The 12,788-nt window shown below is 45.0% G+C and overlaps 1 protein-coding gene across 1 annotated transcript in view; it reads right to left on the bottom strand.

Annotated features, from left to right (window-relative positions):
* Positions 1–12,788, bottom strand: part of TCF7L1 (transcription factor 7 like 1) — a 179,285-nt gene that overhangs the window by 112,679 nt on the left and 53,818 nt on the right. The window lies entirely within an intron of this gene.

Here is a 12,788-nt window from a genome sequence, read left to right as displayed (position 1 = left end):
GAACAGAGGACCCTCCAGGCCTCTGAGACCAGAAGTGAGGGAGCCACAGATATCTCTCCCCGGGCTCTGGCACCGCACCCACTTCCCTACTTGCCAGCTCAAGGAGTGCACATGAGACGGTGGTGTTTGGGCTTTAATTGTGTTGAGTAATTGCTCAATGATTTTCTACGTAGTTTCCTGGCTCCCCTATCCCACTTTCTCATTCAGCTGTTTTATAAGCTGAATTCTAATCTGGGTTTCTTCACAATGTCGCCTTTCACTAAAAGCTAATAAAACCCCAGACGGGAAATTCAGAAGTCGCAGAAATACCACATGACTATAACTGAAGGCTGTTGGTCAACTTGATTTGGTTTTCAAGCCTGCAGACCATCTGAGGACTTCAGTCCCCCACCCGACTTTGTAGCAATAAAGGTCTTTGTCTTTCCTTGCACTGAACGTGAGTACTGAACCTTTCTGAGGAGTCCTGCAGACAGCCTTACATGGCCCTGACAGCCCCACTGCACCTCTCCTCTGCCATCTCTACTTCCTCACTCAGGCACCCAACACTGCTCACCGAAGTAAGTTGCCTCTATGAGGCCACAGGCAGACTCCCTTCTAGAATCCTGCTTTGTACCTGCCACCTGGCCAGCTGAGCCCAACCCTGGCCACTCTGCACAACCAGGAGTATGCTCAAACTCTCAGCAGAGGAAACATTTTCAGTAATGAGCAAAATCTCATGCAAATCTCCAACACAAAAATCAGATGAATCCAAGAGAAGAACAAAGGTGTTTTGCTGCATTCTAAAAGGCATGGTGATGATTGAGAGTTGTCTTATATCATCTTATATCAGCCACATAAGCTAGCATTTTATTTTTGAATTTTGTTTTGATTTCAAAGAACCAAAAAAAATCTTAATTTCCACAGATAAGTGGTAGCAAATGTTAATAGGCTTTTAGTAGACTGCCTTTTGATTTTAGGACAGCCTTTAGTTAAATCAGTGTTTGTTGGTGTTTTTTTCATCACTGTCCCATAAGGAGCCTTACCAGACATTTTGCCTATTTGCACTGCCCCGCTCCCGAAATCTTCTACTTTTTTTTTTGTTTGTTTTGAGACAGAGTTTCGCTCTTGTTGCCCAGGCTGGAGTGCAGTGGTGCAATTTTGGCTCACTGCAACCTCTGCCTCCCAGGTTCAAGCGATTCTCCTGCCTCAGCCTCCCAAATAGCTGGGATTACAGGAGCCTGCCACCACACCCAGCTAATTTTTGCATTTTTAGTAGAGACGGGGTTTCACTGTGTTGGCCAGGATGGTCTCGAACTCCTGACCTCAGGTGATCTACCTTCCTCGGCCCTGCAAAGTGCTGGGATTAACGTATTAATACATATACAATCACATACTGTTTTACTATCACAAAGGAAAAAGAAGAGGAGGCCTCACTTAGGCTGGGGGCGGTGAGCGGACACTGTCCAAGTGAGAAGTGAAGGTAACACCAACCCAGGCAGAGAAACCTGCAGGCAAGGCCCTGAGACGGTGGAGTTTGGACAGCCTGTGGTAGGTTGGTGTGGCTGGGGAGTGCTGGGAGGTGAGGAAGAGGCTTGCTCCTCCTCCCCATCCAGGCAGGCAGCAGTAGTCACTGCAGTCAGGGGAAGGGGTTGGGCAGTAGGGATGCCTCACTTACTGGGTGACATAAAGCAAGGCAGGAATGCTTTCTCAGGCTTGGTTTCCCATGTATAAATTCGGAATAACATCACCTACCCAAGATAGAGGTGATTATTAAATGCACTATCCTCTAGAAGCTGTGGTTATTGACCTTGACTACACACTGGAATCGCCTAGAACCTTATAAAGTCCGGGCTGGGCGTGGTGGCTTGCACCTGTAATCCCAGCACTTTAGGAGGTGAAGGTGGGAGCATCACTTGGGGTCAAGAGTTTAATACCAGCCTGGGCAACACAGTGAGACCCTGTCTCTTTAAATAAATTAATTAATTAAAAAAAAAAAGAAGTCCTGATGGCTGGGACCTACCACCAGGCCCGGCCTGGACATTCCAAATCATCCAGGCTCCCCAGGTAATTTCAATGTGCCGCTGGGCTGAGAATCACTGCTGCAGAGCATATTCTAAATGTCCAGAATAATATGTGCTGGGTGCAGTGGCCTGCACCTATAGTCCTAGCTACTAGGGATGTTGAGGCAGGAGGATCCTTTGAGCCCAGGAGCTTGACTCCAGCCTAAGCAATATAGTGAAGTTTGTCTTTAAAAGAAGATTAAGAATGACATCTTTTATGTGGGCATAAAAGGCTCAAATGAATCATAAACTATTCAGGGATACACTTGCCCCTGGCATCCGAACTCCTGTCCTGAGTTTAGGAATCCCTGCTTCTCGTATGAGTCCTGGCAGGACGCAGGGTTCACCTCCCACTCTGGAAGCTGAAAAATGCCAGCAACATCAACAGCACAGTGTCCTCACCACTCTGGTTTTGTGACTATTGTGGCCACAGACTGGGCTGCTGCCTGGTCTCCATGGTTTGAGTCCACAGCCGTCCCAGCAAGACTGGGAACCACCCCAATGTCCTTTAAAGAAATCCCTTTTCTGATCTCAGTCAGCTGATACTTACTGCTCAAAACTAAGAATGCTATTGACAAAAATATTCAGAGTAGGACTCTTTCTATGGATTTTAAGAAAGAAAATAGTGCCAGGCATGGTGGCTCACACCTCTAATCCCAGCAGTTTGGGAGGCCAAGGCAGGAGGATGGCTTGAGCCCAGGATTACAAGACCAGTCTGGGCAACATGGCGAGAACTCATCTCTACAAAAAATATAAAAATTGGCCGAGGGTGGTGGCGTGCCCCTGTACTCCCAGCTACTCTGGAGGCTACAGTCAGAGGATCTCCTAAGCCTGGGAGGTTGAGGCTTCAGTGAGCCATGATCCCACCACTGCACTTCAGCTTGGGCAACAGAGTGAGACCCTGTCTCAAAAAAAGAAAGAAGGAAAAAAGAAAGAAAGGAAAGCAAAAAAGCAAGCAAACAAGCAAGCCAGCAAGAAAATCTGTCTTCATATGTAATGAGATCTTATTTATTTATTTATTTTTTTGAGACAGTGTCTCCTTGCCCTGTCACCCAGGATGAAGTGCGGTGGTGCAATCACAACTCATTGCAGCCTTGACCTCTCGGGCTCCAGTGATCCTCCCGCCTCAGCCTCCCAAAGTGTTGCAATTACAACCATGAGCCACCGCATCCCGCGCACGCTAATATTTCTTGAGCACTGACTGTGCCAGGTGCTGGTTCTTTTCACCTACCAACTCATTCAGTCTCCATGAAAACCCTATCAGGATAATAACAGTCGGGATTATTTTGTTATTATCCTGACTTTACAGATGAGAAAACGTAGGCATACAAAAGGGTAGGTAACTTGCTCAAGGTTACAAAGTTTGTAGGTAGTGGAGGTAGTTCGTGAACCCAGATGATCTTGCTCCAAAGCCCATAGTCCTAGCCACTACGCCACAGGGCGTAGTGAAAAAAGACTGTAGGGAGATGAACTGTCCACACCTGTTACCTCAGTGGTGGGACTAGGGGGTGGAGCTGAAAGAGGCCTCTGATATGTTCCTTCTGTTTGCTTTGAATCTTTTGCAATAAGGACTACTCATGTATTATTTTCACACAAAGCAGCATTTTTGTGGTGATTAAACTCGAACCAGTGTGTCCGCGAACCAAAGGATTGCAACAGAGACTCCACAGCAGCTGCTGCCACCACCCAAGAACTTGAGGGGGATTCCGCTCCAAATCTCATGCCAGGGGTTTCCTCCTGATTCTTCTGTGAGAACCCACTCCTGGAGTGTTTGCTGTGATACGGCACACACTGCCACTTGCTGTAATCACAGCAGCTATTTACCCTGGGCTCAAGGGCACCTGGGGGCACACAATTCTAGACTCAGGTTTGGCTGGCCTTAGTCGCAGGATCCCCATCATCCTCAGAGGACCCCCTGACCATGCTTTGGGTTTCCCTGCCCATCCACCCTGCCTCCTTTTCCTACAATTTTCATTCCCCAAGGTCCAAATGCATATTTCTCCTGGCAGACTTGTTTTCTTCTCTTCTCTTGGCTCATTATCAGCCTGATTGTCCTGCCTCAGCCTCCCAAGTAGCTGGGATTACAGGTGTGCACCACTACGCCTGGCTAATTTTTGTATTTTTAGTAGAGATGGGGTTTTGCCATGTTGACCAAGCTGGTCTTGAACTCCTGGCCTCAAGTGATCCACGCACCTTGGCCTCCCAAAGTGCTGGTATTACAGGTGTGAGCCACCACTCTTGAATTCTGTAATTCCAACTTGGCATTGCCTTAAGAGTCTGCCCACATCATTTCCTGAAGGTAATCCCTCCTGTCTCGGTGGGATGGTGCCCTGTTCGGGGACTTTTCTTATACAGTTTATTCCCCCTCTTCTCCTCTCTTCATTCACATGTGTTCAGACCTCCACTCCCAGGGGTTCACCTTCCAGTGTTCTACCCCACCCCTCTCCATCACACAGCTCCTCTCCCATCTTTTCACATTAACCCTCCTACCACCTCGGCCACAGGAGGCCTTTTTTTTTTTTTTTTTTAACTTTTAAATACTAAAATAATTTCAGACTTACATAAAGGTTGCAAGAATAGTAAAATGAACTTCCACATACCCCTCACCTAAATACCCCAAATGTTAACATTTAACTACACTTACTTTATCTTTCTCTCTCTCTCCATATGCATTTTTCCCCAAACCATTTGAGAGTAAGATGTACACATGTACCCTTTTGTCTAAATACGTCTGTGTATATTTCCCCAAAAAGACATTCTCTTACATTACCAGTTTACCTAGTCATAAAATTGCCATCTTATTGATTTTAATTGCTTTTTATTTTTTTAATGCTAGTCAAGTGGAGCAGTGATAGAGGAGAAGGAACAAAGAACAGAAAATTACTGCTGGTAGAATACTATCACTCAATCCACAGACTTTATTCAAATGCTGCCAGTTGTACTGATAATGTCCTCTATTGATTTACTTATTTATTTTAGAATACAGACATGAGGTCTTGTTTTGTTGCCTAGGCTGGTCTTGAACTCCTGGGGTCAAGCAATTCTCCCACCTTGGCCTCCCAAAGTGCTAAGATTACAGGCATGAGCCACTGCACCCGGCCCTAATAATGTCCTTTAGAGCAAGAAAAAAGAAAAATGCACAATCAGAATCCCACCCAGACAAAATATCACTTAGTCTAAACTTGCCAGCTTTGAGACCTGCCTGAGACTTTGGCTCCTCAGCTGTGGAAACAGCCCTGTATGGGGAACTGTCACTGTCTACGCAAATTGGACAAGTCACTTGGTCCTCTGTGCTCTACTCTCCATCACCCATGAGGATAAAAGGACAGGGAAGCCATGGGCATTTTAGCCTGAGTGCTCTACATAAATATTAAGGACAGCAAAGGGGGTTAGTCAATGGAGTCACAACTACCAAAGCAACCTTTGGCTTCTCCCAGGTATCGATACAATTAATTCAAATGAAAAAATAAGAACTTCATTTTATTGAGTGATTACCCAATTAGGTAAGTCAGACGGACCGGGCACAGTGGCTTATGCCTGTAATCCCGGTGCTTTATGAGGCTGAGGTGGGAGGACTGCTTGAGGCCATGAGCTCAAGACCAGCCTGGGCAACAAAAACTTGGTTGAGAAACAAAAATTTCTCTACAAAAAATATTTAAAAATTAGTCAAGGATCATAGTGCATGCCTGTAGTCCCAGTTACTCGGGAGGCTGAGGCAGGAGGATCGCTTGAGCCCAGGAGTTCAAAGTTGCAATAAGCTGTGATCACACCACTGCACTTCAGCCTGGGCAACAGAGGTAGACATTGTTTCTTTAAAAAAAAAAAAAAAAGCCGGACACGGTGGCTCATGCCTGTAATCCCAGCACTTTGGGAGGCTGAGGCGGGCGGATCACAAGGTCAGGAATTCGAGACCACCTGGCTCACATGGTGAAACCCCCGTCTCTACTAAAAATACAAAAAATTAGCCAGGCTTTGTGGCGGGCACCTGTAGTCCCAGCTACTTGGGAGGCTAAGGCAGGAGAATGGCATGAACCCGGGAGGTGGAGCTTGCAGTGAGCCGAGATAGTGCCACTGCAGTCCAGCCTGGGTTGAAAGAGCAAGACTCCAGCTCAAAAAAAAAAAAAAGAAAAGAAAAAGAAAAAATATTAGTCAGGCCAGGTACTGCAGCTCACACGTGTAATCCCAGCACTTTGGGAGGCCGAGGCAGGTGGATCACCTGAGGCCAGGAGTTCGAGACCAGTCTGGACAACATGCTGAAACCCCATCTCTACTAAAAATACAAAAATCAGTTGGGCATATATGCCTGTAATCCCAACTACCCAGGAGGCTGAGGCATGAGAATCGTTTGAACCCAGGAGGCAGAGGCTGCAGTGAGTCAAGATCACACCATTCCCTGGGCAACAGATGGAGACTCTGTCTCAAAAAAAAAAAAAAAAAAAAAAAAAAAATTTTTTAGAGCTCTACATGTTTGACATGTATCATCTCATTTAACACATACTGTTTTCACTGCTAGCCTCATTTTGCAGATGACTAGACTTGAGTTTGGTGGGGGAGCGGAAGCTGACTGATTTGCTCAAGCTCTTTCCAATGCTTAAATTCAGGATTAGAAATGAGGAGGATAGAAAACATATAGTCATTTGCAAGATGACATATCTTCATTAGGGTGAAATAGGGTAGAAGGAAACAGACCTCTGAATGGAAACCACTGCCCCTCAGCTAACTGTGGCTGCACCTGCCATTAGGCACAGGGCTACATAGCTGGAACACCCAGCCCTATGCAGCACAGTGTCCCCTTGGCAGAGGACAAAGGATTCTGGGACCATAGTGAAAACAAAAGTATATCAAATTCCATGCTGCAAAATGACTTCTCTTGGTGACCTGGAGTTAAATTCTTGTCCCCTCCCTATGAAAAGCTTTATCCTAGGGATCTGAATATGAAGTTTCTTCCCTCTGTAGGAAGTTGGTCACATCCAATGAGGAAACCAACATTTTTTTTTTTTTTTTTAGAGACAGTTTCACTCTTGTTGCCCAGGTTGGAGCGCAGTGCTGCAATCTCAGCCCACTGCAATCTCCGCCTTCCAGTTTCAAGCGATTCTCCTGCCTCAGCCTTCCAAGTAGCTGGGATTACAGGTGCCTGTCACCACACCTGGCTAATTTTTGTATTTTTAGTAGAGACAGTTTCACCATGTTGACCAGGCTAGTCTCGAACTCCTGACCTCATGATCTGCCCTCCTCAGCCTCCGAAAGTGCTGGGATTACAGGCATGAGTCACCGTGCCTAGCCAAGGAAATCAACTTCTAAATGCACTGAACAGAATAGTACAGAGCACACAGTATGCAAATACTAACTAACCCTATGAGAGGCGCCATCCCATTTCTATACCATTGCATAGTGCAGGAAGCTAAGGCCAGGCAGCATTTGGTGATCTGGCCTAGGCTAGCACCAGATCAAGGTCTGTGAGATGTCACATAATACCTGTGCCTAACAGAAGAAGCTGGCAGGACCACATGGTTTGAAACCAATGTCATGTTAAGTGGTTCTACATCCCTCCCTTAGCCATGGGGCAACCTAACTCCTTCCTTGGCAGGAAGGTCATGCAGTGGGTTTGTGATCACCTCCCCAGGATATGTGACAAGTAGGAAAGCTTTTCCCTATCTGTCCTTAGCATGGATACCGCCACTCAGCATTGGCAGCCTGGAAGGTGTTTCTATATTGTGTGCTACGTTTCTCCAACTAAGTTATAAGGCTCTTAAAGACTAGTAGAGGTACGTTTCCTTTGCTTCCTTCTTTCTTAACACTTAAAACTGAAGGAGAAATTACAAAGATAACTCAGTCCACTGCACCAGAGTCATTAATGCTGGCAGCAGCCCTCACCTGAGTTGCTAAGAGTCAGTGTTTCCACTGAAGCTCTGCCACTCACCTTGGGAAGCCACTTAGTATTTCTGAGCCTCAGGTATTGTATCTATAAATGGGAATAATAACCTTTCCTACCTTAAGGTGCCTACAGCACTTACCACTCATACATGGGTGTATATCACAACAGAACAGCTTAAGTCAGTGAAGTATTATGTACAAAGCTCTTAGTCCAGTAAGTTCCCAATAAACAGAAGATTCTACTATTTCTTTGGCTACGACTGCGACTGCTGCCGCTGTGATCCTTAAACACAATTTTGTAAAACTGGGGAACACAAAGCTCCTTAGCATCTTGGCCTGTGCTTTTCATTCCCCCATGTTCCTAGGTCAGTCATCAGGTGCCGGAGGTTCCGAGGCTGTTGGCTGCCAAATGGTACAAGTTACAGGGTGACCATGAAGTCCATTCTCCCATCTCCACATCTGCCACCACTGGTTCCAGGTCAGCACCAGGTCCTGCCCCTTCCTGCAAACCAGCCACCCAAGGCTGGCCTCTGCAGAGGCCTATGGTGCTCCTTACTTGGCCTCTCAAATTCCAAATGCAGCTCCCTGGCCATCAGCACCCTGTTCTATGGCAACTTCCCACCCTGAGAATGTCCTTCCTCCCTCCAAGATCTCAAAGTCTACTCTCTTTGACCTAAGAGGTGATTCCAGTCTTTTCAGTAGGTTGATCACACCCCAAGAGGCAGAATATTCTGTGGCCTATTCGAAGGACAGTAAAGTACATCAGTGTGCCTGGGGCTACATGAAAGGAGCAGCAATTCAGTTCACTCCTTCAACAAGGGCTTACTGAGTGCCTCAGGTATGTGGGACCATAAAGATAAAGAAGACAAGGTCTCTACCCTTAAGCAGGGGCTTCAAGAGGTGTACACAGAGATAAAAGCTGAAGGTCAGGACCAAAGATTAGCCCTAGCAGCCCTGAACTTGCTCATTCCCAGCTCACTGCAAGGTATTCCCACCCCTCCCTTCCAGAGGCTCCAAGTGCACGGAATGAATGAACCCCAAGTGGCTGTCCAGTGTCATTCCTCTGGGCTCACTCCCGGGCCCTGCGCTCCTCCAAACAATTGGAGGCAGGCCGAGTGGGTGCATTCTCATGTGCAGGGCTCGCAGCGCCCCTCTCAGCTGATTGTGTCCAGGCAGCCGGGGTCTCAGAGGCGCATGAATGCCCCTGAATGGGCCCTTTCAGCCTGATGGACAGGAGCTGAAAGCTGCACACACACAAAAGCCACTGGGCAGCCGGGAGGGCTCCAGCCCCGGGGTTTGTCCACGGGAAGGGAGGCGTCCTTCCACAAAGAGCACTGTGAAGACTTCTCCACTTTTCAACGGCATCCTTGCCCGCCAACTGTACAGCACCCCTACCCCCACTCCCACCCCCGATAGTGGTAACTGCAGCAGAGGATGGCACTACATGGAGAAGCCTTAAGAGGGCTAGAGGCAGAAATTAAAATCCAACAAATAAATAACAGAATGTCCTTTTCTTTAAGAGCAGGATGGGGATCTGAGCCAAAGGTGCTGAAGGGCGCCTCCGTGTGCCCATCCTGTACATCTGTTAGCAGCATTCCTGACACCCACAGTGATCTTTAAGGACGCAGACTGACCTAAGATTGTTTAACATGTCACCAAGAAAAATGATCTCGAAAGGACATGGCCGATATTTAAATCAGGAATGGAGAGTCCCAATTCTTGTGTCACTCACTTGGTATATTCCAGGAAAAAAAAAAAAATCCTCGAGGCGACATTTGTATTTTTAAACAGGACCTGGAAGGGGAGAACCACCCATCTGGAATTCTTTTAATTGCTTCAGGGGGAAGGGCAGGCTCCACCAGTTGGAGGAGCAGAGAAGTCTATTTACACTGTTGCATACAAATATTTTAAGTTCACAGTCAGGTGGCCACTTTGGGAGGGACAGTGCTCTGCTTCTGAGATCATATTACTTTAGAAACATCCCCCCAAAAAGATAATTAAAGATAGTTCCTCCTCATAATGCAATACTATAAGGAGCAATTAAAATTAAATTAGCTTGTCATAATAAAAAAGATGGATTATGTTCTTAGGCTTCCCAACCCCGAGTTAGTAATTCATGGAGAGAAGCCTGTGACCAAGTAGCAGTTTTACTAAGGAAATATTAAACATTCAGACCACTTTTTTGAGTGGGTCAAGATACCAGGGAGATACATACCCTGGCATAATTATTGCTTTTGTTTACATTTATTTTATTTTTTAAATATTGAAATGATTCAAACACATAAAAAAGGACAAGGAAAAATACAACAAATAAAATCCATCATCCTAACTTCACAAATGTTAACATTTATGTTTGCTTCAAGACCAAGTTTTTTTAAGAAATAAAATGTTAAGAAATCAGATGAAGCCTCCTTTTGCAGAGGCAACCATATGTGCGTATTTTTACAGGTTTGCCATTCTTGATGTGACATAAACAGAATGTAATATTGTTTTAATTTTTTATTTCAAAATAATTATAGATTCATAGGAAGTTGAAAAAAAAGTGTACAGGGAGGTTCCAAGCATCCAGCCTAGCCTCCCCCGATGTTAACATCTTGCATAGCTAACTAGCATGCTATCAAAACTAGGATATTGACATTGGCACACTCCACAGAACTTACTCAGATTTCACCAGTTTTACAAACACTCGTGTGTGTGTGTGTGTTTGCGTGTGTGTAGCCCTATGCAATTTTGTCACATGTGTAGCTTTGTGTAACAACCACAATCAAAATACTAAACTGTACCATCACCACCAGATTCTCTCATGCTACCCCTTTTGAGCAATACCTCTCCCTTATTCTCCCCATCCCTAGCCCCTGGCAACCACTCAGCTGTTCCCCCTCTCCATAATTTTGTTATTTCACAAATGTTACATAAATGGCAAATGTAGTATATAACTTTTGGAGACTGACTTTTTCGTTCAGCATCATTTCCTTGAGGCTCACCTATATTGTTGTGCGTGATCAATAATTTGTTCTTTTTTATTGCTGTATTCCATGGTGTAGATACACCACAGTTTGGTCAACCATACACCACTGAAGAACATCTGGATAGTTTCCAGACTGAGGCTATTTCGAATGAAGGTGCTATGAATATTCACATGTATAAGTTTCTTTGTGAACATAAGAGAAAGGCCCTAGAAGAGCCAAAACTATTTTGAAAAAGAATAAAGGAATCTCTCTTCCCAGTGTTACGGCTTACTATATAGCTCCAGTAACTGACAGCATGGTCTTGGTAGAGGGCTACACATGGAGATCAACAGAAAACGATAGAGAACACAAACTGCCCACTTGCTTTTTTACAAAGGTGTAAAAACAATTCAATGGTGAGGGGTAGTCCTTTCAACAAAGTGTGCTACAGCAAGCGGACATCCACAGGAGGGAGAAAAAGAAAATCAACCTCAACCTAAACATTATACCTTATATGAAAAGTAATTCAAAATGGATCTTAAACATAAGACTTAAGACTTAAATGTAAAACACAAATCTATAAAACTTTCAGCAAGAAACACAAGGGCACATGGGGACATCTGAGTTCTATAATTCTGGGTACACCAGGAAGAGTCTCTTTCCTTAATATCTCCCCATCTAGTCTGTCCCAGATGAGTGAAATTCCACTATTAGATAGTCATACCTTTGGCTTAACAGTTCATCCAGAAAATTCTTTTGTGAGAGATAAGAAATGAGAGCTTTGAATCTTGGGGTGAATCAGAGTATCAGGTCTTCTCTAGCTGACAGCTGAGAGGAGGCTCTAAAAGGAAGTGAAATGAAAAGGGCACTTGGAGAATGAATGAGGGTGGGAGGGGTAAGAGGAAAAAGATGATGTTCTGACAAGTTCCACCTACTTGACAACACTAAGGTCAGTTCTTCCAAAATGTGTATCTGGTTCTGCATCTTAGTCGGGGCTGGGGGCAGGAGATAGAGAATGTTCACCAAACTACACTTGCCAACATGTGCAGACATTTATACACGGTATCCACCAATTCACATGCAAAGAAAACGAGTGTATATACATGTCAAAGGGTGGAGGTTCGTTGTTATCTTTCCTCAATTAGTATAGTACAAATCTAGCTGAGAACAAAGAATTTACATTTCAAACAGGATAAAAGTATGAAAAATGTCTTTATTACCTACCTAGTATTTTCCTTCCTCCGTTTATGTCTTCTTTTACATAGATGTTTTATGGAATTATTCAGGCAAATGCCTTCTTTGGGACTCCTTCTAACTCTGTGTGCAGCATGGTTGAAGAATGGGATATTCTTGTTACAGATACATCAGGCACATCACCAACTTCCAACGAATCAAATCCAATTGAATGCTTTTAACCCTAAAACTTTCTAGAAACAAATTTATCATCTTTGCTAAATTAGAAGACACAATGGGAGCCATATGGTAGTGGTGATCATATTTCCCAAATTATAAATTTATGGCATAGAAACTGAGGAATGCTCATCATGAAAACAACAGGAGTGAAAATTTAAATCCAAACAGTGTAGGCCCATGTGCTCTATGGCTACCATGGCTGCCTGTCTCATCCAAGCAGGACGTGTTCAGAGGAAGCGCTGACTCCGGATGGCGCCCCCTCATGGCAAGGAGGAGCCACTGCGACTCAGAGAACCTTCAGCTTTTCCATGTTTAAACCGGCTCTAAAAAAAAAATTCCCTGTGGCGGTGGCTCACGTCTGTAATCCCGGCACTCTGGAAGGCCGAGGCGGGCAGATCACAAGGTCAGGAGATCAAGACCATCCTGGCTAACACAATGAAATCCCTTCTCTACTAAAAAATACAAAAAATTAGCCAGCTATGGTGGCAGGCACCTATAGTCCCAGCTACTCAGC

This window comes from Piliocolobus tephrosceles, chromosome 15 (assembly GCF_002776525.5).
Source record: "Piliocolobus tephrosceles isolate RC106 chromosome 15, ASM277652v3, whole genome shotgun sequence".
NCBI classification, from domain to species: Eukaryota; Metazoa; Chordata; class Mammalia; order Primates; family Cercopithecidae; genus Piliocolobus; species Piliocolobus tephrosceles.
Note: the sequence above shows the minus strand (reverse complement) of the source record. Positions and strands in the feature narration are given on the sequence as shown.